The sequence below is a fragment of the Myxine glutinosa genome, chromosome 10 (genome assembly GCF_964187855.1).
Source record: "Myxine glutinosa chromosome 10, kmMyxGlut1.1, whole genome shotgun sequence".
NCBI lineage: Eukaryota > Metazoa > Chordata > Myxini > Myxiniformes > Myxinidae > Myxine > Myxine glutinosa.
Window position 1 is genome coordinate 81003858 of NC_136270.1, and position 25068 is coordinate 81028925.

Sequence of the window (25068 nt, forward strand, 5' to 3'; positions counted from 1 at the left end):
TTAAGGTGAAATTTTTTGGGAATTTTAGGCATATTTTCACCTCAATTTAAGTATGGAGCTATAGGTCCATCACGGACAGTGTGGATGACGTTTATGTTTTCTAACGTACAGTCATTGTTCTGAGAAGACCTCTAGCGATCTTTGCGTCAATAACGTGTGTAGGACCCACGTGATCGGATCACTGACTCAACCCTACGTCTCATAGACCCTGTAAGCCGTCGTATGCGTTGCTGTGGCAGGTTGTTCCATTCCCGATGTAATGCACGTTCCAATTCATCCAGATTGGCTATTGGAGGGACCATCTTCGCAATTTGTCGTCCCAACATGTCCCAAACGTGCTCGAGGGGGTTCAGGTCAGGACTGTACGCAGGCCAGGGGATGGTTGTCACAGCACCTTGCTCCAGCAAGGCTCGGACGCGTCTCGCACGGTGAGGCCTGGCGTTGTCATCCATGAAGATGGGTCTGCTGGCGAGGGTGTGGTCATCGAAGTGCGGGATTACGGTGGTATTCAGGATTTCCTCGGCATATCGCTCTCCGTTGAGGTTACTTGCTGGAGCAAGGTGCTGTGACAACCATCCCCTGGCCTGCGTACAGTCCTGACCTGAACCCCCTCGAGCACGTTTGGGACATGTTGGGACGACAAATTGCGAAGATGGTCCCTCCAATAGCCAATCTGGATGAATTGGAACGTGCATTACATCGGGAATGGAACAACCTGCCACAGCAACGCATACGACGGCTTACAGGGTCTATGAGACGTAGGGTTGAGTCAGTGATCCGATCACGTGGGTCCTACACACGTTATTGACGCAAAGATCGCTAGAGGTCTTCTCAGAACAATGACTGTACGTTAGAAAACATAAACGTCATCCACACTGTCCGTGATGGACCTATAGCTCCATACTTAAATTGAGGTGAAAATATGCCTAAAATTCCCAAAAAATTTCACCTTAAATTATTCAGAATAAAATATTGAAAACGGCATGATTGTTATGTTTTTATGTGACCATAATATCACTTCTCCAGAAAATATAGCAATATCATGGGTATATTACACTGTTTTGACGACAACAAACTTGTAATGTGCGAGGTTGTAAAAAAACGGGGGGGGGGGGGGGGGTGCTTAACTTAATTCTTTGTGTATATATATACAGACTTGGCATTTAATATGGAATATTTTTTTTCTCTTGACTTGGGTTTACTTTCTTAACTCAGTATATCAATCTGGTGAGTTTCTTTTACACTTTGGTGATTTATTTGTTAAAAGAACCATGTCACTGATTGTCTGTCGCAGCAAGAAGTCAACAACAGGATTATATCACAGGTGGTGTAGCAAAATGTACGGACAGGTGCATTTGATGATTGGCTTCACAGTCGGGTATACAAGGATTGTTGCGTTCTGTATTAGTGGAAAACAACTGCTGCACGTCTCCAAACGTTATTGCAGCTTCATCTGGAGATGGTCCGTCAACTCCACAATGCTGTTTGTCATGGAGTGGTGGCTTTACGAAATTACGGCATGAAACAGCATGCTATTGCTCGGTAGTATGGCATTACTCAAGGTCAGGTGTCAAAGATCCTGAAACGAAATTCTCAGAGGGGTGTCCCTACTCCAATACCGAGGCCAGGACGTCCCCACAGAACCACAAGGAGGGATGATCGCCAGCTGCACCGGTTAGTCCGCAATGGCCGTACCAAGTCAGCTAATCGGCTTAGGGCTGAGTGGCAGCAACTGACAAATGTGCCTGTATCCAGAAGGCTAGTCAACCAACGACTGGTTCCAGCAGGCTATCGTGCCAGACGTCCGCTGAGAAAGCCACGCCTGACCAGACAACACCGCCAGCGCCTATTGTAGTGGGCCAGAGAGCACCGTCAATGGCAGCCAGGACACTGGAATCATGTGATCTTCAGTGACGAGTCTAGATTTCTGGTCTATCGTCAAGATGGCCACGTCCGAGTGCGCAGACAAGTGCATGATAACTACAATAAAGATTGTATAGTGCCAAGAGTCCAAGCTGGAGGTGGTGGGGTGACCGTTTGGGCTGCTTTTCATGCAGGGGCAAAACTGACCTGGTTGTTCAGAATGGAAACCTGAACCAACACAAGTTGGAGGAGTTTTTGTCTAACCTCGACTCTGATTCTGCAACTGGACCAGACGGCATCAGCCCACGGGTCCTAAAATCCTGCTCTGCCGCTCTATCTCACCCTCTCTCTGTTCTTTTCACCCTATCTTTTGCTCAAGGTCATCTGCCAGCATCCTGGAAATCAGCAAACATTACCGCTTTACACAAAAAAGGTGCAAAAACAGATCCTTTTAACTACAGACCAATCAGCCTGCTCCCAATTATCAGCAAAGTCATGGAATCCATCATTGCTTCGGATATGAAATCTTTCCTCTTCTCCAATGGCTTGATCTCTGATCATCAATTTGGATTCAGACCAGGTCACTCTACTCTGGACATGCTGCTTCTCCTGTCTCAACAATGGATGGAGGTCCTCAATGCCAAACAGGAAATCAGAGCTGTCTCCCTCGACATATCACGTGCCTTCGATACGGTCTGGCACCCAGCTCTGCTCACCAAACTCTACTCCTATGGTATCCATGGAAATCTCCATGCATGGCTTGCGGACTTCCTCTCTGGTCGTAGTCAACGTGTGGCCCTGAATGGATTTCTCTCATCTCCCCTTCCTGTTCAGGCTGGAGTTCCCCAAGGCAGTGTGCTGGGCCCTGTGCTTTTTCTGGTCTTTATCAATGATCTCTCCGACTCTCTGGAAAATCCTCTCTATCTCTTTGCTGATGACTCCACTCTCTGCCGCTCCATTCCTCTTCCCTCAGATCGGCAGTCTGCAGCCTCCTCACTCTCTGAAGACCTGGACAAAATCACAGACTGGTCAAACAAGTGGAACATGTCTTTCAATCCTGACAAATCTCACACTCTTACTATGTCTCTCCGAAAAGATCGACTGGACAACCCTCCCATCTACTTTCTCAACAATCCTCTCCAAGAAGTTCTGTCGCTGCAGCTTTTGGGTCTCACTATCTGCCATGATCTTTCTTGGGAAAACCACATTTCCAAGCTGGCCTGCAAAGCCAGTCGCCGACTGGGCATCCTCCGTCGTGCGAAGTCCTTCCTTGGCACACCTGAGCTCCTCACCACGTACAAGGCTTTCATCCGCAGCTCAATGGAATACTGCTCTCCCCTCTGGGCTGGTGCTCCTGCCTCACACCTAGCTCGTCTTCACGCTGTTGAAAGCAAAGCATTCAGAATCATTGGAATCTCCCGTGATGAAGCTAACTCCAAGGGCCTCTCACTCACTCACCGCAGGCAGGTTGGTGGTCTTTCTGTCTTCTACCGACTCCTCTCCGGCCTTGCTCCCCCAGCTCTCTCTGTGCTCTGTCCCCCAAATATTCCTACAGGTCGCACAAGATCTGCCAGCAAGCCTCTGATGGTTAAACTGCCGAAATCTCGGCTCTCTGCTCACCTTCACTCCTTCATTCCTCTTTTCTCCCGCCTCTGGAACAAACTCCCACACTCCCTTCAATCCCACTCCTCCCTCCAGGTCTTTAAAACAGCTGTTCACCACCATCTCTTATCTTCCCCCATCCAAAACCTTGATCTTTTCTACCCCCACTAATTCACCCCAGATCCACCTTGTTTGTAATTCCAACTTCTTTCCTGGTAGTCCTGGCAGTGTCCATATGTTTTATGCCTCTCCCACCCCCTTTCCCATGCCTCCCCCCCAAAGCCCTCTCCCTCCCACAGATCTCTCGATGTCTCCATGTCTCTCGGTTTCTGCTCTAAAATGTTGTGTTGTGTTGGGTTGTGTTTGTGTCCTTCCCCCTCTCTCCCCATCTTGTCTACCGCTCCCGATGTTATTTGTTCTATGTGTCGGTTTGTCGGTTATGTGTCGGTTTGTCGGTTTGTCTTTCTGTGTGATAAATGTTCGCTCTTTCACGAGCCTCGATCTTTTATACAAAAAAAAAAAAAAAAAAAAAAAAAACCAGTTCAAGTACAGAGCCATTCTGGAAGAAACATTGCTTCCATTTGCTCGTGCAGCCTTTCGAGGAAACTTTGTCTTCCAAGATGACAATGCACGGCCTCATCATGCTCGCATGATCCAACACTTTCTTGCTGACCGTGGTGTGGAGCATATGGAGTGGCCTGCCATGTCCCCGGATATGAATCCGATAGAGAACTTGTGGGCAGAATTAACGCGTCAAATCGACCACTTGGACCAGCAGCCAACCTCTGTGCGTGAATTGCAGCAGGCTATTGTCACTGCATGGCAAGCGATTCCTGTCCAAACCTTGGCAAATCTCGTGAACAGCATGCCTCAACGTGTATGTGCTCTCCTGAATGCTCGTGGGGGTTACACGAAGTACTGAACTGTAATTTTACTGTCCGTAATCCCAGTCGTAATTTAACTTTTGTTAAAAAATTTTTTGGCTAATGTGCAAAATAAAGAGATACTTCTGGAAAACGTACAGAAGTTTAACACAGTACTGTCCATGAATTGAGTTTGATATCAGTTTACATCACTTTCAAGGATCAATTTATTTGTTTCGAAATGTCAAATGTGGTTTTTGTTTCTTTTAAAGGTCACATTAACAAAATCTAGAATAATTTCAACATAATTCCAATGAACTTTTGGTTCTAAGTCATCTTGAAAAGCAAGTTCAACCCCACCAAAAAAATATTCCATATTAAATGCCAAGTCTGTATATATATATATATATATATATATATATATATATATACGTATATATATATATATATATATATATATATATATATATATATATATATATATATATATACACGTTCCAATTCAACCTTGTATACCAGAATAGGCTTTGCATAATTTGATTGCATCAGATCCACATCATTTTGATTTGTGCACTTCTTTCTCTGTATGTTTGGATTGAAACAATAAACGCACAATAAGTGATTAAACTGTACATAGATATAATATGTTGTGTATCTTATTTAAATGATTTCGTTTGTTTCTGTTCGTCACTCTTTGTTGCCTGATTATATGTGAAGCGTTCAAACATTTCTTCAAACAACGAGAGATATTCACGATAATTCAGGTATACCTCAGGTAGAACGAGACACAGAGAGAAATCAATATACACTGATGTATTTTCTAACACTTATGCATTCAAATCTTGTATATTGAAAAACGAAAACTAAATTGTCATGCCTAGGACTCTTGTGATTATCTTGTTTGTAAAACTTTTTGAATGCTCCTCGAGGTATATTTTAAACAAGCACATTGCGATGGTTTGCCAAGATACCACTATTAATTATCCCACTGAATAACTCATCCACGCATCACCCACAAAAGCTTGGTCATCGTGCCAGATCCCGCTCTGCCAACCGCAGCAATTGGCAGCCTTTTCTTGCTTCCGCTTCTCCAGAGACCTCCAGCAACCAAGGTCTTTGTGGCTAAACAAGGGCGTTGTATTTCTGTAATTGTTCTGGCTTCCAGGCAGCCATGTTCAGTTCACCTTGTAACTTGTATCGCATTGATTGCGTCACCAGCTATGGCTGGTGATACAATATTGCTTGTCCACCAGAATCAAACCAGCTCTGCTCGTGGGTAAACTTGCAACGAACGATTTTAATCAGCCGCGTCTGAGGTTTGTGCAAGTTTAACTGTTACAAACAAAAAGCCATTGCATAGTCATTCACGCTAATGCCTGATGTTGGTTTAGCGGTTAGGGTGCCGGTTTGGGATCCTAGGATCCTGGGTTCGAATCCCGGTCGATCGCTGAATTAACGCCAGGGGAGTTGACTAAGCCTGTCATCCTTCCAATGTCGGCAAATTACTTACTCGCCTCAGGCAGGTTGGTGGTCTTTCTGTCTTCTACCGACTCCTCTCCAGCCTTGCTCCCCCAGCTCTCTCTGGGCTCTGTCCCCCAAATATTCCGACAGGTCGCACAAGATCTGCCAGCAACCCTCTTATGGTTAAACTGCCAAAATCAAGATTCTCTGCTCACCTTCACTCCTTCATTCCCCTTTTCTCCCGTCTCTGGAACAAACTCCCTCCCTCTCTTCAATCCCACTGCTCCCTCCAGGTCTTTAAAACAGCTGTTCACCACCATCTCTTATCTTCCCCCATCCAAAACCTTGATCTTTTCTACCCCTGCTAATTTCATCCCAGATCCACTTTTTTGAAATACCAACTCCTTTCCTGGAAGTCCTAGCAGTGTCCATGTGTTTTATACCTCTCCCACCTCCCCCTTCCCACGCCTCCTCCCCCCAAGCCCTCTCCCTCCCACAGATCTACCGATGTCCCTGCTCTCAAATGTTGTGTTTGTGTGCTTCCCCTTCTCTCCCCATCTTGTCTACCGCTCCCCTTATTATATACTTTGTGTGATAAATGTTAGCTCTTTCACGAGCCTCGATCCTGTATCCCCCCCAAAAAAATTGAGCACCAGTTCACTGATAATTCCTTGTTTGTCGCAAGCAGCGACTAACAGGGTTGGCGGCAGGAAGGGCATCCGGCCATAAAAACATTGCTTCAAAAACGGGGCCATGGTGCCCGAAAAAGGCCAACCCACGCTCTGCGGGGAAAAATGGCCTCCAAAGGTGGTTCTGTAGTCATTCACGCAGTGTATTGCTGGAGGGAAGATAAGTTCAAGAGTTCCCAGCCCAGTTTTCCTGGCATCATTAAACTCCTGTCCTTCGTTCTCCAAGCATGATCCTCGCTAACGTACCTTTGATTTCTTATTAAATGCATGCTATTCATCACAGCACACTCGGTGACGGGCGCACTCAAATACTCGGGTTCGGGGGATTTCTCAAGGTCTCATCAAGCCTAGAGTGTCCTATATTTATAACGCGGGTCCATAATCGTATTATTTCACAATCACGTGGTGCTTTGCATTTGCACCGGTCCAGGACACCATAACAATCGGTGATATCGGTGAGAGAGCATGACGATGTCGAGGCGGAAATGGTGTGTTTACTATGTCTGTCTGAAAAGGATGTCGATTGTGCGGCCATTAACATCCTGAACTTTGACCCGGAAATTAAAATTTTCCATGGTTCTTTCAGGTCAAAATTGATGCTGTATCACGATTGTTTTGGCTGTTCTGAAGCTTGGTAATTACTGGAGAAACCGGGCACCCCATAAGCATGTGGAGAATGCCGCCATTAACTGATTAGGAATATTGTACAGGAATGTTATGGCAGAACGTGCGAGACATGTAGTGTTCAATTCCATTTTATAACCTATATGCAATGTTCTTAATTGTACCTCCCCAACAAAATAACAAGAAGACGTCATGCGGAGCACGATACTTGCAAAATCCGCCCCCCACCCCAAAGAAAAAAAAATTCCATTGATACAGCAAATGGTCCATTTCATCAAGATTAAAATTGACAATCTTGATCAAAGCTCGGGTCAACAGGAAGAAAAGTGACAATTTTTCAGATTATAAATGATAATTTTGGAAGGTTGACCTTGAGTTGACCTTTGCCCTTTTGACCTCAAAAATAGTTTGTTTCCCTATTTAGTGACTCAATGTGCAAATGCTGTTCAATTTTCAAGTCTATTCTATGAAAATTGAGGATTTTAGAAATATGGCCTACGTTGACCTTTTGGCCTATGGTGACCTCAAAAATACTTGGTGGTTGAATTCAGTAACCAGATATGCAAGTCCTCTTCAAATTTCAAGTCAATTGGATGAAAATTGAGGATTTTAGAAATTTGGCCTATGTTGACCTTTTGGCCTATGTTGACCTTTTGACCTCAAAAATACTTAGTGGTTGAATTCAGTGACCAATTATGCAAGTCCTCTTCAAAATTCAAGTAAATCGGATGAAAATTGAGGATTTTAGAAATTGGGCCTATGTTGACCTTTTGGCCTATGTTGACCTCAAAGATACATGGTGGTTGAATTCAGTGACCAGATATGCAAGTCCTCTTCAAATTTCAAGTCAATCGGATTAAAATTGAGGATTTTAGAAATGTAGCAAAGTTGGTGACCTTTGGCCTATGTTGACCTTTTGATCTATTGACCCCAAAACAATAGGCTTTTTGCTTTTGACCAACTCTACCATTTGGTGAAGTTTGGTGAAGATCGGTTGAAAATTGTGACCTGTAGGCCGGTGACAGACAGACAGACAGACAGACAGACAGACAGAACCACAAACACAACTGACCAATATACGTGAAAAATCTTCGATTTTGCAAGTAACAAATAATTTGTTTATTTTTGATAAATGTGTTTCATCTGGTCATCCTTCTGGTGCACAGGATTACTTTTTGTCTTGTGCACCGCCTTTCGAGTCATAGACTGTCTAATCTCTTTCACAGTAATCTCATTATTTACTACAATATCTTTTTTTTTTCAATGGCAACCTAAAAAGTTATCCATGTATTAATTTACAGTGTGAGGCACATATTTATGTCTCATTGGTCTGCTGAGCTAATGGCACAAAGCGGTTACCGACTCAGAACGTCCTAATGAGGCATGAGGGTGGTAAACCCTGCACTCGAACTTTGCTAAGAATAATATAGTATTCGACTTGGGTTCGGACTGCTTTTGGTGTTTGCAAGTCGTTGTCGGTGTTCCCAATAAGCTTTCCAACTATCTATATGTACCGCCACAATTACCCCTCTATCCCCTCGAGGCGTACCTTGATGCACCTGCTTCTCCCCTGCAGCAGAAATGTTATTTATGAAAACCTTTCCTTTGATATGAAACATGTTTTTTGTTGCAGATCCTCTCTTGTTGTTCCTTCTATGTGACAAACTAAACTGACTACATAGCAGCGCAGGCCTTGCCCGGTACATCACTTCATTACCTGTATGTCTCCAAGGAAGTGGGCTACCGTAAAATGGGGTGAATAGGGACACAAACTGAAAAAAAGTTCGGAAACTTTTTTCGCTGAAAATTGATAACCATACTGATTTGTTGATATTTGGGTTGAAAGTGTTCTCTTGTTTTTTTTAAAAGCAACTTCTAGTCCCTATTAACCCCATATATGGGTTAAATATGATTTTTATGGCTGTCCCTATTCACCCCGTTTTACGGGTGAATAGGGACAGTCACAAATACAAAAAAATAATAATCAAGAATTAGGGACAGTTTGGAGAAACTTTTTACCCCATATTTTTTTCATTGGCACCGTGGTTTATATTATGGGTGCATATTATGTGCATCCATCTGAGCTCTCAATTTAGCAATAAGTTGGAAACTCAGGATTGTTTCTTGATTATTATTTTTTTGTATTGGTGGCTGTCCCTATTCACCCGTAAAACGGGGTGAATAGGGACAGCCATAAAAATCCTATTTATTCCTATTTAACCCATATATGGGGTTAATAGGGACTATAAGTTGCTTTTTAAAAAAACAAGAGAACACTTTCAACCCAAATATCAACAAATCAGTATGGTTATCAATTTTCAGCGAAAAAAGTTTCCGAACTTTTTTTCAGTTTGTGTCCCTATTCACCTTGCTGTCCCTATTCACCCCATTTCACGGTACCTTTCTTGGTGGTAGAAGATATTGTTTCAGCCTCTGGTTTACTCTCTTGGTCCTTTTGGGTCATCTGATCTTTTTTTTTTTGTATACATGATCGAGGCTCGTGTAAGAGCTAACGTCAATCATAAAAAACAACAACAAACGGACACACAAAATATACAATAAAGGGAGCGGGAGACAAGATGGGGAGAGAGAGGGAAGCACACAAGTACAACAGCAGAGAACAGGGACATCGGGAGATCTGTGGGAGGGAGAGGGCTTGGGGGGAGGAAGCTGTGAAGGAAGATGTCCCCCTCATGCTTGCCTTTTAAAAGAGAATTGTCAAGGTGTTAAGTATTCTGGCAGTTCAACACTGTTACAAAAGATGGTTGCTTCGCCTCTGATCTGGTTCTAACTCTATATTATGTTATTGAGGAAAAACATCACATTGAATTGACTATATTTATTTAATTATAAGAATCCTGGAGTGGGGCATTCACAGAGGTAGTATAGTTGCTTACCTTTGAGCCAGATTCTTGTCGGTGTTTGATTATTGACATGGCCGTAAACTCTCAGACTGCTGCTGTACAGGCAACACATTAGATAGCAAAGTGTGTCGTCCCTCGGATGAATGTCCAGCTGGGCGTCCGTTATACTTTTTTGTCTTTCGATGAAAATTAAGCAAGTTATTGCCAGCACCCTGAACAAATTCCGGCATTTTACCTGATTGTGCATGTCCACTGCATTAGTGGCACGACTCAGTAATGGCTAATTCAGTGATGATTTGTGCCACCCCAACCCCTTCACCAGCTCAGTAAAGATGCAACAAATGGGCTAAAGTCGTAATTCAATCCCGGTCTAATATGCGGTCGCTAAGTACGAATATGTATTAATACTGTATCTCTCCATCTCCGTGAAAGTTTCAGTCTATTCGCCTCCATCATACATGTAGTAAAGTAGCACAACTATTATCATTCTTACTATAATTTACGAACCAGCGTGTGTTTGTTTTTTTTGTCACGCTACTCCTCCTACAGTTCTATCCCGATTACATCAAGACTTGATAAATAGGATCAGCAAGGCCCCAATTGCTGCGTAGGGGTGTTTTATCTTTGCTGGTGGTCTTTGGGGGTAGAGGTGAGAGATGCTAATTCTCGATGTGAATGTGTATCGTATAGCGCCGCTCCAGGTGGAAGAGGGTATTGCAAGTCCCCACCCTTTACAGTGCAGTATTCCTGTCTGGAAGACATGGGAAGTGTTTTGAATTATGCAGCGAGAGGTATTTTGAATTACATGTTTGAATAAGGGTAATAATGTAAACCCTCTGGTTGCTCCCATAGGAAGCAGGTGCTTCTAGTAACATGTAAAACACCAAGCAAGTTCAAGGTTCCAGTACCTAAAAAGTTGCAGAACTTGTATCTCTGCAAGGGCTCATTTTAAAAGTGCCAAGTACTGTGGGGGGTCCATGTCCCTACTGTTGTCACAACAGTAAACACAACTAACCCCGAACCCGCTTTAGCAAACCCCCACCTCCTTCCCCCTCTATTCTACTCCACATGGGACCGACACTATCCTTGAAAGGTTTAGTCACAATCAATGAAAGCAGTTACATTGATTACCCTTTCCCCTATTCCAACGCCTCCCTCCTTAAATCTCAAAATTTATGAAAGCCAATAACTTCATTTTTACGGCGTAGCCCATCGGGCAGAGCTGTCTAGAACAGTTTGTCCATCTGTATGTATGTATGTATGTATGTCCCCTCAAACGTATACCAATGAGAGCTGAGAATCTGGTCACATGACAGGGTGATGTGATTACGTCTGATGTCATTACGGCAGCATGGCGGCTGACTCTCCACACTCAGCCATTTTGATTTATATGCCGTTCAGGCCGAACATATCGTCGAACCTGTCATATATCACAATCGCCATGCTCTACCTTTATGTTTGTCATTCAGTGTGAAACACAAACAAACTAATTGTTAAAATGATCATCCAATATCGAAAGCATCGGCGTTATGGCTCTTCCAACAATACGGTAAGTTTAGGCCTTAGGCGTTATGCCTCATCTTCGGACCGCTTCGGAGAAATTAAGCCCAGGTTTCTTAATACAGTACTGTATCGTTTTAGTAGTATCGTTTTCGTAATAATAATAATATAGTAAATATAACCATAACACTTTAATCCCAATGTCGTGAATGGTCCAAGGTTAATGGATTGAAGCGGTGTATGGTTCATGAGCGGTGTTCGGCACTAATATTAATAACCGAGGAAGTAAGGAATTAGCCTCGGTTTTTTAAATAGTAATATCATTTTCGAAATAATGATAATGTAACGTTAATATTATAGTAAATCTAATCATAACACTAATCCCTTCGTAGTGACTGCAAACTTACTCGAAGTAAAAAATACATCAGTTTTGTGTCCGTTACGTCATTACTTCTATGATGTCATTACGACGGCTGACTCCACCGACCAACATTTTAATTTACAAGTACACCCACTCACTACAGGAGTGGCAGGAAGGGTCATTCCTCTTTGGGGTATATAGATTACAGTCTCTCTATGATCGGGCCTCAAGAACATTGGGTGTGTGTTCATGTACCAAGTTTCTTGTGGAGAGATCGCCAAGTGGTTTAAGCATTCGAGCAAGCACTCCATTCAAAACCCTTAAGGAACGGCTGGCTTGGCAAGCGCTAGCTATCTGCTTGGTAAATGAGCGCACCTCCAACCCTTGTGGGGTATATAGATTACAATAGATCTTCACTCAGTTCTATAAGTAAAACGTACCTCATGGATGTCGGGATTCCTCCAAATTTCTTTGTTTAATGTTATAAACAGCATTAGCGATTGTTTAAAAAGCTAATAATATGCTTTTGTGGTTTATAATATTTTACAAGCCCGGCTATGCCGCTGTTGGACTTCTGGTCTTGTTTTTCATCTTTAACCCTCCATGGGGCCTCATATATCCCTACTATAGTTGTTGGCGATCACTCAACCCCCACTCCCCCCATTCCAAATCTCCCCTAACTTGAAAAATCTATAAAAGATGAAAACAATGTTTTATCACCATAATCCCCATGGGGCCCTCAATATCCCCATGGTTTTGCGTGACTGCGGTCCATACAGCTGACATGAATAGCCAGACACCAATATGGAGAGCCCACCTTCCCCCTCCCCCATCACTAAAATTGCTATACCCCTATTTTAATCCCCATTGCCCCCACATTATGCGTGCTAAATTTGATTGTGATCATGTAAGCCGTTACATAGATCTCCCCCGGCCTTCTCCCAACCCCTCTGGACCCACCTCTTTGTGACACTCCCCATGCGGCCCCCGTTTTGTGGCCTGAACATGCTCCGTTCTCAAGATATACATGACATAAGGGAACAGACAGACAGACAAACAGAAAAATTGGAAAATTGGTGTTTGTGTTAAGCTTTGCTTGATGCGAGACTGGTTAACAAACGTGCCCAAAGTGGGCATCAGTGATACAGCGGTGCCCTCAGCCATTGATGCCACAAAAGAAGAAGAAGAGGAAGAAGAAAAGACAATATTTTTAAGTCTGTCATTTTGGAATCGTAACAGACTAAATAAAGAACAAGTTTGCAAAGTTGTGATGACATGACTACATGGGAAAGTACTAGACCGTTCAAATAGGAACGTTTATGAGAAACATAATCATAGCAGACACACCTCAAGGACTGGCAGCATGGCTCAGCATTAATGTGACGACTTCTGAGTTGTTTGGTCTTGTTGGAATCATATACGAAAGCTGTCTTTGTCATGAGTCAAAGGAGACGTTAATCCGATTGTCCCATCCACTTTTACTCAGAAATTAATATTAAAGATCTCCTGGTATATATTTTTTCAGAGTTTATTAAATTACACTTTGTGTCCATTTGATTTCGCTAAATCGTCAAAAGTCGTATTTTCTAGGTAGCTTTCCTCAACAGCTACATAGTTACCTGAACTAGGTACTATTCCATGTTTGTGCAACTATTTCTGGACACCTGCTCGGATAAAGTCAGAAAGCACAGTGAAAGGTTAGTATACCTGTGTTGAGCGGTTGAATGGAGTAGACATGATTTGTAATGGTGTTTTGTGACTATATCGAAAAAAAGCCAATATCATTCGGTACCTTTTGATATCAATCCACTCCTCATTGTGTATAACCCAAATAATACACTCGATATGCAGTATACTTCGCAAAATATAGTCTGTGGACAGTGGACCCCATATATGAGTTCCCTTACGGGGAACTTCAAAGCAGGTGGAGGCCCTTCGGCTGTGCCAGGGCATCAAGTGGTTGTGCTGTGCATCAAGCTGTGCAACAGGTTGCCAACTTGTGCCTGTTTGTCCATGATCTATCCTTTTTAAATACTGAGCATGAAGCGAGGAAGCAGCATGGACCTTTTTTTTAAAAGTCCTCGGTTTAACTTAGCCAAGGTCGGGTTTAACAATGACCATGGTGTTATTAGCACCATGTTCTGTCCAACTGAGCTAACATTTAACAAACTGTATATACACATTTAACAAACATTATACACATACAGTAATATATTATACTGCAGTACAGAACATATCTTGCAGTTCTTAATCAATTTGATGTTAAAACAAGAAATAATGGTGCTCTGGGCTATCGAGCATCATATGATGCTACTCGTCATATTTACTACTCGCAATTGCACTGGCCCATAGGCTGAAGCCTGAGGCCTGAATCCTATATGCACCGTCACCTTCACAAGGCCCATGACGCCTATTGGCTCCAACCTTTCGATATTTGATGATCCTTTTATAACAGTCGTTTTGGTTATTTTGCATTGAACGGAAAAGTTCTAGGGGGTGGCAATTGTGAATATGAGGCTTTTCAAGCGGTCTTCGGCTTACCAGAGCACCAAAATGGTGGACTTATGATCTTGCTGCTGACAATTGTGGGTGGGGTCAGGCCAGCGAGCCAGCCAATGGGTTTTGTGCATGTATCTTCATAACGTTTTAGGTGGACAGCGGTTGTGTTTTCATCCATGTTTGTGTCTGTCTGTTTGTTTGCTGTAAGCAGGATATCTCAAAAGGTTATGGATGGATTTCGACAATACTTCCTTGACAGGTTGCATGTGTGTCAAGGACAAATTGATTCGACTTTGGTGAACATATGGATCTGGATACAAGAATTCTTTACTATGATTCTCCATCAGTGAGAGATAATTCCAAAAACGATATATAGCAGAATATCTCAAAAAGTTATTGATGGATTTGGACAACATTTGGTCGATGAGTTGGGTAGGTGACAAAAACAAGCCAATTCGATTTTGGTTGAGGTCCGAATCCAGATCCCACCTATCAGTGGATACAAAATGTATCTAGTTAATATCTGTGTGTGTCTCCTCCAGAAATGAAGTGCAAAACCATGAAAACTAGTGGCACGAAACTTTGCATACGAAGGAAACTCCAAGGAAGTGCATGAATGAAAACTGGGTGATTGGGCAAATTTAAACCCCCCTTTTGAAGAATAATTAACAGACTTATTAAATTAAAACCAAAAACAGACTTACCCTTGTTCAGCCTGCATTCACTTCACATCGGTCTTAATTCACCATTTTGTTTTAGCTTAATGAAAAATGCTTTGTTTCGGCCTTGGAACAGGTCGTAATGGTTTGTGTACAATAGAGCTTCATACATACAAATCGCTGTACACATTGCTGATCTTCAAACCAACGAATCGCTGTATACATCATCAATCGTTTGCCAAGCCAGCCGTTCCTTATCAACTGATGTTTGTAAGCCATGGCGATAAAGTCCACAGTGGTGTAATAGACTTTTTTTTTTTAACAGCGCTTGTCGTTTTTGAAAATAGACAATGTTAAGGTGATAAAGTAAATGAAGTACATAAATAAATGTGTGTTCCGTTGTCCGAGTTAAATCTGACAAAAGTTTAAAATGTAACATTCACCTCGGCAAATTGCAGTTTCAGAGCGGGTACACAGGGTGGCAGCCACAGTTTGAGTCGCATCCCTCAAGGGAAGCCCACATTATAATCTCTTTTATAAATGGTATGTGCTATTTGAAAGTGACAGGTGGTATTGATATTGTATTGATAGGTGTTTGTTGCTATCATGTTTGAATGTGCTGCTTTACCCTACGCATGTTGTTAAATCCTGAACTAATGCCGGCAGATGGGACCACTTTCCCCCATCCCCCCCCCCCCCCACCCTGCCCCTCACCCCCACTTCCCCTCAGGTCCCCCTACCAAACGCAAGTCCAGAACGCCCCCTTCCCCTCTTCGCACTAAATCCCATACTCGCACCCCCCTCTCGACACCCCCTCATACCCACTCTATCCCCCCTCACCCCCCACCTCTTTGCTGCCCCTCCCCCTTTCTTTCTCCCCCTCACCCCTGTCCCTCTCCCACCCCTCTTCTCACTCTCTCCCACCCTTCTCTCTCTCTCCCACCTTAATATTCCCATCAGTGAAGTGACAGGTTGCATTCGCTAGTACTGTATATAAATATATAAACCTCAATTTGTATTTGTTACTTGCAAAATCGAAGATTTTTCAAGTATATTGGTCGGTTGCGTTTGTGGTTCTGTCTGTCTGTCTGTCTGTTTGTCTGTCTGTCTGTTTGTTTGTTACTTGGCCAATTTTTTATTTTTTTTTGCAAGTATGTTGATCACTCCTGTTTGTGTGTTTGTCTGTCCGTTCACTTATACTTGCCTACAGGTCACAATTTTAAACCGATCTTCACGAAACTTTACCAAATAGTAGAGTTTGTGTTTCGACAAAATCCTATATATTTTTGGGGTCAAAAGGTCAACATAGGCCAAAGGTCAACCACTTTTTTCAAATTTCTAAAATCCTCGATTTTCATCCGATTGACTTGAAATTTGAATAGGAAATACATATCGGCAAACTGAATTCAACCACCAACTATTTTTGAGATCAGCATAGGCCAAAAGGTCAACATTGGCCAAAGGTCAACAACCAAAGGTTGTTATCAATGTTCGTCTTTCATTAATCATCCACTTTCGAAACTCCCCTCTTGCCCCTCCCCTCCAAATCCCCCCCTTGCACCTACACTCCTAAACTCCCCCCTTGCCCCTCCACTCCTAAACTCCCCCCTTGCCCCTCCACTCCTAAACTCCCCCCTTGCCCCTCCACTCCTAAACTCCCCCCTTGCCCCTCCACTCCAAAACTCCCCCCTTGCCCCTCCCCTCCTAAACTCCCCCCTCACCCCTCCCCTTCAAAACTCCCCCCCAATCCCTCCCATTCAAATCTCCCCCCATACCATTCCTCTCCAATTCTCCCTCCTCCCCCCTCCTCCTCAAAGCTGCCTCCTCCCCACTTCGTCTCCCTTCTATCTCATACCTCCACTCCCCCCAACCTTCTACTTTCCTCTGCCCCCCCCTCAAACAACCCCTCACTGTGCCTCATCCCTTCACCATCAAACCTTTCATCCTCCTCATCCTTCCCTTTCTTGGAACTCTTCTGTAATCTCTGACACACTATCAACTGCTCTTCCTACCTCCCCCTCTCATCCTTCATCTTACCCTACTCCTCCCCTCCCCTGTCCTGTACCCGATGCTCCCCCTCTCTCTTCATTAACGGTATGGACCTCAAACATCCAGGGCCTTCGCTCAAACCTGACTGATCTCTCCATACAGGTTGCTTCTGACAATCCAGAATTGATCTGTTTAACAGAGACTTTCCTCCTTCAAGATGTCTCTGATTCCTTAATATCTCTTCCTGGTTACTCCCTCCTCCGGTATGATAGACCTGAGCCTCGTCCTGGTGGTGGGGTGACTATCTTTATCAAAAACTCTCTTCCTCACTCTCCTTGCACTGCCCTCTCTCCTCCTCACCCCCAGGAGTACCTCTGGCTACGGCTTCCTCTCCGCTCCCACCTTTTGTTCATATGTGTTCTGTACCGTCCTCCAAACAGTGATGACTCCATTTACATTTCACTGTCTGACAACATGGACCAACTTCTATCCACTCATCCCAACTCTCTCTTCTTCATATGTGGTGACTTCAACTGTCATCATGCCAGCTGGTTGGGTGTGGGTTCCTCTCTCACCAGTCATGGCACCTCAGCCAAGGACTTCTGTGACTCACTGGGATTGACACAATCTGTCAATTTCCTGACCCGGATCTCAGCCAATGGAGTATCTTCTCTTCTGGACTTGGTTATGACAAACTTCCCTGCTAATGTCTGCTGCTCTTCGTCTGCTCCAATCGGTTCTTCTGATCATGTGCTTGTCAAAGTGGACATCTCTCTGGCCATTCTCAGAGAGCCTCCTCAGCGTCGACGAGTCTGGCATTTCACTCAGGCCGACTGGGACGGTCTTCAAGCAGCCATCAATCGTCTGGATTGGTCTCCCATCTCCACTGCCTCTGACATAAATTCTTCCTGGGAATTCTTCCAAAGCAAACTGCTCTCTCTCATGCACAGATTTATCCCATCTCGTCTTCAGTTGTCTTACCCTTCCTCCCATCCATGGTACACTGAATCTTGTGGTAAGGCAGTTGCCCTGAAACAACTTGCCTTTGCCTCTTGGAAGGCTAATCCAACTGAAGGCAATCTCAGTTCCTTCCACCAAGCTCGGAACAAGTGTGTGTCTACCCTCAGGAGTGCCAGGAAGCACTATCTCTCCACACTCAAGAATGAACTCTCAAACCTGTCTCCTTCCTCCAAATCCTGGTGGCATCTGGTCAAATCCGTTTCTGGTGTTTGTCCCCCCTCCATCCCCTCCCTTACCTCAAATGGTCACACAGTTGACATCGCACGTGACAAAGCCGAATGCCTCAACTCTGTGTTTGCCTCAAAATCCTGTGTCCCAAACCCATCTCTCTCTGTTCCCACCTTTCCCAGTCGAACCCAACTGCTCCTGGACTCTGTGTCCTTCTCTCCTGACAAGGTGGAGGAGTTTTTGTCAAACCTCGACTCTGATTCTGCAACTGGACCAGACGGCATCAGCCCACGGGTCCTAAAATCCTGCTCTGCCGCTCTATCTCACCCTCTCTCTGTTCTTTTCACCCTCTCTTTTGCTCAAGGTCATCTGCCAGCATCCTGGAAATCAGCAGACATTACCGCTTTACACAAAAAGGTGCAAAAACAGATCCTTGCAACTACAGACCAATCAGCCTGCTCCCAATTATCAGCAAAGTCATGGAATCCATCATTGCTTCGGATATGAAATCTTGCCTCTTCTCCAATGGCTTGATCTCTGATCATCAATTTGGTTTCAGACCAGGTCACTCTACTCTGGACATGCTGCTTCTGCTGTCTCAACAATGGATGGAGGTCCTCAATGCCAAACAGGAAATCAGAGCTGTCTCCCTTGACATATCACGTGCCTTCGATACGGTCTGGCACCCAGCTCTGCTCACCAAACTCTCCTCCTATGGTATCCATGGAAATCTCCATGCATGGCTTCCGGACTTCCTCTCTGGTCGTAGTCAACATGTGGCCCTGAATGGATTTCTCTCATCTCCCCTTTCTGTTCAGGCTGGAGTTCCCCAAGGCAGTGTTCTGGGCCCTGTGCTTTTTCTGGTCTTTATCAATGATCTCTCTGACTCTCTGGAAAATCCTCTCTATCTCTTTGCTGATGACTCCACTCTCTGCCGCTCCATTCCTCTTCCCTCAGATCGGCAGTCTGCAGCCTCCTCACTCTCTGAAGACTTGGACAAAATCACAGACTGGTCAAACAAGTGGAACATGTCTTTCAATCCTGACAAATCTCACACTCTTACTATGTCTCTCCGAAAAGATCGACTGGACAACCCTCCCATCTACTTTCTCAACAATCCTCTCCAAGAAGTTCTGTCGCTCAAGCTTTTTGGTCTTACTATCTGCCATGATCTTTCTTGGGAAAACCACATTTCCAAGCTGGCCTCCAAAGCCAGTCGCCGACTGGGCATCCTCCGTCGTGCGAAGTCCTTCCTCGGCACACCTGAGCTCCTCACCACATACAAGGCTTTCATCCGCAGCTCAATGGATTACTGTTCTCCCCTATGGGCCGGTGCTCCTGCCTCACACCTAACTCGGCTTCACGCTGTTGAAACCAAAGCTTTCAGAATTATTGGAATCTCCCGCGATGAAGCTATCTCTGAGGGCCTTTCACTCACTCACCGCAGGTAGGTAGGTGGTCTTTCTGTCTTCTACCGACTCCTCTCCGGCCTTGCACCACTAGCTCTCTCTGTGCTCTGTCCCCAAAATATTGCTACAGGTAGCACAAGATCTGCCAGCAACCCTCTCATGGTAAAACTGCCGAAATCTCGGCTCTCTGCTCACCTTCACTCTTTCATTCCTCTTTTCTCCCGCCTCTGAAACAAACTCCCTCACTCCCTTCAATCCCACTCGTCCCTCCAGGTCTTTAAAACAGCTGTTCACCACCATCTCTTATCTTCCCCCATCCAAAACCTTGATCTTTTCTACCCCCGCTAATTCACCCCAGATCCACCTTGTTTGAAATTCCAACTTCTTTCCTGGAAGTCCTGGCAGTGTCCATATGTTTTATACCTCTCCCACCACCCCCCTTCCCATGCCCCCTCCCCCCCCCCCTAAAGCCCTCTCCCTCTCACAGATCTCTCGATGTCTCCATGTCTCTCGGTCCCTGCTCTCAAATGTTGTGTTCGTGTCCTTCCCCCTCTCTGTGTCTGAATCTTGTCTACCGCTCCCGATGTTAGATGTTTTATGTGTCGGTTTGTCTTTCTGTGTGATTAATGTTCGCTCTTTCACGAGCCTCGATCTTGTATACAAAAAAAAATTAAAAAAAATAAAAAAACATTTCAAATTTCTAAAATCCTCAATTTTCATCAGATTGACTTGAAATTTGAATAGGATTTACATATCGGCGAACGGAATTCAACCACCAACAATTTTTGAGGTCAACATAGGCCAAAAGGTCAACATAGGCCGGATTTCTAAAATTGTCAATTTTCATCCGATTAACTTAAACTTTGAAGACAGTTTGCATATCAGGTCACTGAATTCAACCACTAATTATTTTTGAGGTCAAAAGGATGCTCCACTGAGTGCCATGCTACTTTGTTCTGTTTTGCCAAGTGTCACTCTATGAGTGATTTTTCATTTGTCTGTTTGTTTGTCTGTTTGTCACCGGCCTACAGGTCACAATTCTAAACCGATCGTCACGAAACTTCACCAAGTTGTATAGGTCGTCCCAATTGAGAAGCCTATTGTTTTGGGGATCAAAGGTCAAAGGTCATCTGGAGGTCAAATTTCTAGCATCGCCATTTTAAATCCGATTGACTTGAAAATTGAATAGCTTTTGTATATCGAGTCACTAAATGGGGAAATGAACTATTTTTGAGGTCAAAAGGTCAACTCAAGGTCAAATTTTCAAAATCAATTTTCATCCGATTGACTTGGAAATTGAACAGCATTTGCACATTGTGTCACTAAATAAGAAAACCAAGTATTTTTGAGGTCAAAAGGTCAAAGGTCAACTCGAGGTCAAACTTCCAAAATCATCAATTTTCATCTGAAAACACATCAATTTGCATCCGATTGACTTGAAATTAGAACAGCATTTGCGTATTGCCTCACTGAATTGGGAAACCAACTTTTTGAGGTCAAAAGGTCAAAGGTCAACCGAAGGTCAAACTTCCAAAATCATAAATTTTCATCTGAAAAAACCATCAATTTTCATCCGATTGACTTGGAAATTGAACGGCATTTGCACATTGTGTCACTAAATAGGAAAACCAACTATTTGAGGTCAAAAGGTCAAAGGTCAACTCACGGTCAAAGTTCTAAAATCATCATTTTTCATCTGAGAAAACGTCACTTTTCATCCTGTTGACCCAAGCTTTGATCAAGATCGTAAATTTTAATCTTCATGGAATGGACAATTTGCTGTGTCAATGGAATTTTTTTTGGGGGGGAGGTGGGGGGGGGGGTGGGGGGGATTTTGCAAGTATCGTGCTCCGCATGCCGTCTTCTTGTTTGTTTGTTTATAAATTCTTCAAAAACTAAAAACCTACTGAACCAAATTTTGCATGTTGTCTAAAGGTACCCCAAGTATGGTTTATTTTGGGGTTGCATATCTGGGGGAGGGGGTTCAGGGTGAGGGGGGTGGGGCGATCCCAATTCTCTCTGAGTCCATGAAATTGTCGCATAGCACCACCCTGTGATATCCAGTAATACCAATCATCGTATTCTCATAAAAATAAAGTTAAAACAACTTCATAATACGCATTACGGTGATGTTGAAATCTGAGTGGGAACAATTTGAAATTTTCAAAATGTTTCAATTCACTCATTTCAACCAGAGGGTAAAACCAAAGGATCCAACAGTGACCTTCGCAGCGAAGCAGAAGTGATTTTTACTGGCACCATATATAAGCAGCAAGGATGGTTGATGAAGGTGATGTTATCCAACTTCCAAAAACATGGAAAATTAGTTTTGGCAAATTATCGAGGGAATAGAGCAGAATGTTTGTGAAGTACAACATGTTGTCTTTTGATTAAAATCGTCAGAAAATGACGGGTACTTTTGCTCATATTATATACAATTTGAATCACATCCCGGATAGCCAATGATGCTGGAGAAATTCTGGCCGGCCACCCGATCAGCTGCACCGACAGTTAGCCAGACTTGGCTTGGTATCATTGGTTGCCTGGTAGTATCGAGAACCATAGCATTGAGCACCTGGTAGTACCATAGCCTTGAGTTAATGGAACCTTAAATCTGCTGGTCTGCAGAGCCTCTGTTAATAATCAGAACCGTTTCATTTTATGCTCATCGCATCACTCTATATTCCCAACCAGATATGACTCAAATTGGGTCATGTGCCATGTGCTATCAATTCCATTAGACCATTGGTGATTCATATATCAATCATCTTTTTTTCAGTAAGAATTTCTTTCCATTTTTTCACTACATTTTTGTCCAATATTTCTCCTATTTCCTTCATGTTTGTCATTGCTCATAAACGATGTTGCATGTTTTGAAGAACTCTAACTTTGTGACCATCCTCATTAGTATGGCACCTGCTGGACATATTCAGACAACCATTTACATCTCTTTCAAAGTACCGTTACGTGTTTACCTTTCTCGATTCCTTGCAGAATGCAATTGTGCTGTTGCTACAGCTTTCCACAGCTCCGGGTATCATATGATCAGCATAATTTGCAGATTCAAAATCATGGCAAAGCCAAAGCTAAGAGGGTAAATAAGTTTGAATAAAGAAATTAGAGGCAGTGCTTACAGACTGATGAAAGAGAAATTGGACAGTAAATTCACATTACACTAATGTCTGACATTTTTTCAGGTGATGAAGGCAAGGCCACTTCACTTCCCTACTGGACAATGCTATGCTGGCTGGAACCACAGAAGCACAAGATCTCCACGTCTTGAGTTGCATATGGAAGCCAGTGCGGAGTGGCAATATCGGATGGATCAAGACTGCCCTGTATTGCTTTGGTTATGGAGGCAACCTGCAATGTTACCAACAATCCTCCATTGGTCCCAGACCTCTCTATCTCTCTCCCTCCCCCATCTCTCGTCCTCAATTTCCCCTCTCTTCAGAATTCCCCTCCACATCACCCCCAATCGATGACAACACCCGTTGCCCTGTGTATCGTCACAAAGCACTTGCTGCCCATTGCCATCATGCATTTTTAACTTTCCCTAAAAGCCCTCACCACTCGCGCCACGGACGCTCCCTGAGCCACCGAGAGCCCGGGGCCAAGCACAGTCTGCAGCAAACCTGAGCAGAGGAGACCATAGACCTGCCCATTTCACTTGCGTATGGACCCAAGCCACACTCACAATGAGGTACAAGGAGGTCGTAACCCCCCAAGGGACATTGTGTTGTGAGAACAACTCATGACGTATCTTCCCTAAAGCACGGCACAAGGCATCCTCTTGTATCGATTGTTAACCCTCCCCTGCCTCCCTTAAATCCTGCTTTAGCCACAAGGAAACCCTCATCCCGGAAAATCCGTTGCATTCAATCACTGTTGCGTCCAATATTTTGAGGGTCCATCATGCATGAACCTGTGTGGAACGAGACATACCTGCAGTAAAGTGTAATCACAAAGATCGTCAAAAAGATCACAAGGTTTTATCCCTTTTAACTGTAGCACAATATAAGCCCCAAGATGGAAACACAGGTAAAGAAAAATAACCTGCTACAGGGAACCTATTTATCTACTGCATCTCTGGCATTCCAAAGTGATCTCCAACAGTATCTGATGGAATAAATATGGCCATGATATTATGTCGTTTATAAGGCAAAGTCCAGCGCGTTGTAAAAAGCTGTCCCGACATCATGTACTTAAACGTTACGTCCGACCATCGATATTTTATGATGTAAACGTGAGTTATGCACGTACTTCTGAAGTACAGAATGAGTCCTGCAAGCCACGGTGTCAGGAAGAAGGTTCCGCAGTCTCATTACAGTCTTGGACACGTCTATGTACCATCGCTCAAGCCCTCCGACTAAAGTACCAGAAATCCGAAAATTATGTTTCAATCCCAATATTGCTTTGTGAAACTAAATTACTCAATTTACCATTTCAATACAATCGTACCATACCTCACGTTGGATGTAGGAAATTAATTTGCATTCTTCTTTGTACCTGTTGCTGTGTTTGAGCTTGGGGAGTAACTGCTGAAATCTATCTGTCCGGGTTCTTCCCGACATCTTTGTTCCTTTGACACTTCTTTCTACTTTTTCACATTTTTCTTTATTCATTCTAATTCTTGCTTTTTCTTTTCTTTAATCTATTTACCTCTTCATTTCAATCTTTCTTCATCCATTTATCTCAGGAGAGGTGAATTATTGTAGAAAGTTTTCTGTAAGGCTCACTTGGCTGCGCCTGGATGGGTTTGAGGGTAGAGGAGTGGCGGCTGAAACCAGAATCCGATGCAGGTTCCTTCTGATGACTCCATATTTGTTCTTTGCTTGTTCGGGTTCCTCCTGATGACTCCATCTTTGCTCTTTGCTTGTTCGGGTTCCTCCTGATGACTCCATCTTTGCTCTTTGCTTATTGGGGTTCCTTCTGATGACTCCAATGCAGTATTTGGTCTTACATTTGATTAGGTATGCAGCACATTAAGTATAGCAGCTGCAGGTTGGGGGTATTTTTACTTGGAAAATCGAAGATTTTTCAAACACTGTATATTGGTCGGTTGCGTTTGTGGTTCTGTCTGTTTGTTTGTCACCGGCCGACAAGTCACAATTCTAACCCGATCGTCAAGAAACTTCACCAAGGTGTATAGGTCGTCCCAATTGAGAAGCCTATTGTTTTTGTGGTCAAAAGGTCAACATAGGCCAAAGGTCACCAACTTTGCCAAATTTCTAAAATCCTCAATTTTCATCCGATTGACTTGAAATTTGAAGAGGACTTGCATATCTGGTCACTAAATTGGGAAACCAACTATTTTTGGGGTCAAAAGGTCAAAGGTAAACAAACTTCCAAAACTAGGTCAAACTTCCAAAATCATCAATTTTCATCTGGAAAAAACCGTCAATTTTCATCCGATTGACTTGAAAATTGAACAGCATTTGCACATTGAATCACTAAATAAGGAAACCAACCATTTTTGAGGTCAAAAGGTCAAAGG

At 43.6% G+C, this 25068-nt stretch overlaps 1 protein-coding gene across 2 annotated transcripts in view; it reads left to right on the forward strand.

The window, feature by feature from the left end:
- The window catches only part of LOC137434053 (transcription factor MafB), a 135346-nt gene extending 111793 nt beyond the window's left edge, over positions 1-23553 (forward strand). For both annotated transcript variants that reach the window (XR_010985779.1, XM_068126685.1), the window contains one exon: positions 22769-23553. The gene's annotated coding sequence lies outside the window, so the exon portion shown is untranslated. The remainder of the gene's footprint in view (positions 1-22768) is intronic.
- The last annotated feature ends 1515 nt before the right edge of the window (positions 23554-25068 follow it).